Raw genomic sequence first — 4840 nt, 5'->3', positions numbered from 1 at the left:
ACCCACACTCGGGGTGATCAAGTGTATGCACATTACCAACCTAGTGCGCATTAGGCACCAACAACTATTCTCAGAATCATAAGCTCATATATGAGTTGAACACCTGTGCATGAAATATTCAATTTTATAAGTCTGGGTGTACGTATCGTACCCCATTGGTCTTTTTCAACTGCATGCCCAATCATGGGTAAAACACACAAGTATAGGTATCACTTCATTGCATCATAACACACGCATAACATACCACACATAAAAATCTTATAAGTGCTCGGGTGACACTACAAAGGTTCTGTGGAACCACATGCTTGGTTTCACACTTTAGTATACTCATGACCCTAAAATTTTCATACTATGCAAATATCAAATACATGCATTTAACAATAAGCAGTTTATCCCCTGAACATGGTCATGACATTCATATGTGAATCACATACCAATTTTACAAGTGAAACAAATAGCATTATTGATTTCTCGTTCTTTCGCAAAGCTCAGTAATAGCATAACATTTTGTTCATGTGCATGTGATAAAAATTGCATTGGCGACAACATACACCAGCACAACCATTCCAAAACCAAATGAACAAACAATAAAATAACCTTCTTGTATCATTTTACCGGGTTTCCAAATGGAACAACCACCATATTGAGTACGCAAGACCCTCTTTTAAGGATTCCAATCCTATAACCCATTTTTATATTTAATGAACATTTTATAACTAGAACCATGGTCATGCCCTTCACATGTGGAAGATACATAATCTCATCCGTTAGATGGATCAGACTCCGTGAGACTCGATCCTACTTGATAAATTTCTTAAGTAAATTCAATGAAACTATCCTTATAGTTCATATGTTACGGGTTTCATAAAACAAACTTTCAATGAAATAATGCATTCTCTTGAAAATAGTAAATTGAGCTAACTTTGCGAACATATTCTCGCTTTTATTATTTTGCATGAAATTATACTCAATACTATCATATTTTTCATCTTTATCTATGTCATGGTCAAGATCACGCATTCTTGATATGTATTTAGTTGAATTTATGCACATTCAATCATATGCGACAAATTAAAAATCATTGTTTGTGTTAATTTGGAACTCGTCGTTTGAGACCTATATAATTCATTTGAATATATGCATCCCTTTATATTCTGTATTTTACTTTCATCTATGGGCTAGGGTGTACGCTTTCGTACCCCACTTTTTGTAAGCCCTCATGGCATATGACCCTTCATAAGTGCTTCCCTGGCATTATAACGGTCATGCAAAGTTGTAGCGACAATTTCTTTTTTTAGCTCTTAAAATATTTTACCATGAAAAATTTATCTTTCGACCGTACTTGTGCTGCAATGAGCCATTGACGGGCCAATATTTTGTGGCTACCACCCAAACAGAGGCGACCAACCAGACATAGTCAATCTCAACGGTCTGCCCTTTTTAAACTCATATTATATATATATATATATATATATATATATATATATATATATATATATATATATATATATATATATATATATTCAAGTCCTATTGGCCATGGCAGACCCCTATTGTTCTACAGCCTACCACAGGCGGTGACTAGCAGCACACCCACAGTACCAGTAGGGTGCAATGCGCCCTATCGTGCAAGCTGTGTCAAGTACATGGCCAACCTAACTCGGGTCACACCAAGGCAACCCAAATCAGGATGGAAGCAGGTCAACCAACAGGGTCGGGTATGTCCATGGTCGTGAAGGCACCAAGAAAATGAGGTTGGGGTCAAGCTGACCCCTGCCCACTCTCCATTTCCATCTCATCTTCCAATAGATACTCACATTTTTTTTGCAAGAATACGGTTGCACTGAATGAAATAAATTTATATAAAAGCGCATTTATTTTTTAATGAATGAAATGATTATATGAATAAGTAGATTTATTTTTTAATGAATGAAATGAATGATTGTGTGAGCATATTCATTTTTTAACGAATGAAATGAATGATTATATGAAAAGGTTTAATTTTTAATGAATAAAATAAGTTTATGTATGAGCATGTTTATTTTTTAATAAATATATATATAAGCAACTTCATTTTTTAATGAATGGAGTAAATGATAAGCATATTTTTTTTTAATGGATGAAATGAATGATTATATGAGCTACTTCATTTTTGAATAAATAGAATGAATGATTGTATGTTAAGGTTTTTTTAATGGATGAAATAAATGATTGTATGAGCAAATTCATTTTTTAATGAATGTATGTCTGAGCATGTTCATTTTGTAATGAATGAAATGAATGTATTTATAAGAAAATTATTTTTTTAATGTATGCATATGTATTTAGTTTGAGATCCATATTTGAGAAAAAAAACATGATTTTTTGACATACATTCCTAATTGGATCCCGTATGATACCAATTATAACATTTGTATATTAAAAATATGGTTGTGTATTTCTTTTACTTAAGTTTTATATTGTTTTGGTATTTATATCCGATTAAAGATCCATATTTGAGGAAAAATCCTTGATTTTTAAGAAACGTTCATAATTGGATTCAATATGATACCAATTATAACATTTCTATATCAAAAATATGGTTTGTGTATTTGTTTTACATAAGTTTTACACTTTTTTCATATTGAATCCAATTTAAAATTGATATCCAATGCTAAAATCCACAATAAACATGTCAAAACATAGATAATGGTGGGGTGGATCGGGTTGTATGATCCAAAACGAAGTTATCCAACTTATTATCCATATGTGTCCAAGTTGTTTGCATAACATAAATCAAACAACAGACATAAAGAACACAACTTCTATGTGTGGTCGAAACAAACGTCAGACGAAGTACACTTGTTATAGAACAAACATAATGTGTGTTTTGTCAGCTTTGTTCGTTCATTCCCTCCAATTTTGGATAAAGTATTATACATGTCCTAAGGGTCATGTGAGTTAATGTTCGAATGGGATTAGGTCATGACCAAGACCTTAACCTGCATAAATTACCTTATCAAGGTTAGTCTCCCAAGTGGCCAACACCAATGTATTTTTTTTTTCATGAAGGACAGGAAAACCACCTTCAAGATCAGAGACCTAGTCACACGGGCTATGCTATACTTAGAATCGTTGTCTCGACAGTGTAAACCATGGTTTTAAAACTCGTTGACTCGTCACTCAACTCATCCTTGAATGACCCGTGACTTAGTTGGGTCATGTTAGTATTTTATTAATATATTATACATAATATACATTATATGATATTTAATGTATAATTTTATTAATATATGTATAATCATTTTTTTATATATAATATACATGATATTTATATTATATTCCATATAATATATATCATTATAGATATAATATTTTATATAAGAATATATATGCATGACTCACCCATGACCCGGCTGATTCGCCCGTGACTCAGTCGGGTCAACTCGGCGACTCGGCTGGGTTTTATTCAAAACGAGTTTGTACTCATTTTTGACCCAGTGATTGGGTGATCCGGGCAGAGTCAACCGAAACACCGGGTTGACCCAATGAGTTTTTAAACTATGGTGTAAACTGATGCCGCACTACCCCTTGCTGCCAGGGAGTTTCAAGCTTTCTCTGATTTAGAGTTTATCCCTTGCACTCATTAATGCAAGGGGTTGGCGGTCATGGGAATGGAATCTTGACCACCCACCTAGTGGCCAAGCACCCTCGAGCACCCAAACCCCCTTGGGGCTCACCACCAATGTAATTTGACCAAGTCTCTACTAAATTCCTAAGCTCTTATCCCAGCTACAAGTTCTCGAATAAAACCTTAGTGGAGTTGGATCTAGATAAGTTTTTAGCATATAATATGATGAAAGATCACTGAAGTACGTGAACCATGAATGATGTGAACTGGGTATTTCTAATACTTTGGATATGTTTGACATTGGTTCATTAGCTAGGAATTGATTAAGGGGCATTGGTTCATTAGCTATTGATTTTTAATTTCTAAAAAAAAAAATCTTGCTTAATTGTTGTAATTAGAGGTTCGAAGAGCCCATTATTATAAAAATAAAGCATGTAGATTACATTTATATGATCTGATTTAAAAAAAAAAACAATGAAATTCCCAGTTATTATGAAATTTCACATATTTCTAGTTTACACGGTTGAGTAATATAATGAATATGAGAAACTAAATATAATGGGAAACAAGGGTTTTACAGGAAGACGTGGGATCCGATGAATCCAAATTTGACATCGGTTAGTCATTAAGGGCGCGTTTGTGTGCCGTGGAAGAGAGCTCCACCTCAATTTTTTGCGGAGCTCTCTTGGGAGGAAAATAAGGGGTGGGGGGGCGTTGAAAACGAGTTTGTCTTTTCCTCGGCAAAAGATGAGATCGTGTTTGCATCACAGCGGTGGGACAGGAAGAAATCCAAAGGCTTCTGTGGCGTACTAAGGAGGTCCTAAAAGTACTGCAGGAAACACATTGTTGATTCAGATCTGAGATGCGATAGAACAGGACCCTCCATCAATGATAGACCGAGTCTCACGCAGATGGGAAGTATGAACTCGGTGAAGCGAGCAGTTAACTAATTCCCCTTCCATCACCCAAAACCGTAGCCACAACCACAAGCTCTGTTTTTGGAAAATATCGACACAAAAAGTCGTTAAAATATCAGCGTGTATAAAAAATATAAATAACATAGAAACTCAGATTTAAAAGTGTCTTTATTTTGTATTAATAAATGGTAAAAAACGGGATAAAAAAGAAAAAAACAGAGGGAGAGGAAGTTTCGGTGGGAACAGAGAGAGAGAGAATATTGGTGTAATGGGTTAAGGGCCGTGGGGGCCCCACAGGTGTCTATGGCACCAG

This window comes from Nuphar pumila, chromosome 15 (assembly GCF_984573655.1).
Source record: "Nuphar pumila chromosome 15, dmNupPumi1.hap1.1, whole genome shotgun sequence".
In the NCBI taxonomy this organism is placed as follows: domain Eukaryota; kingdom Viridiplantae; phylum Streptophyta; class Magnoliopsida; order Nymphaeales; family Nymphaeaceae; genus Nuphar; species Nuphar pumila.
Note: the sequence above shows the minus strand (reverse complement) of the source record.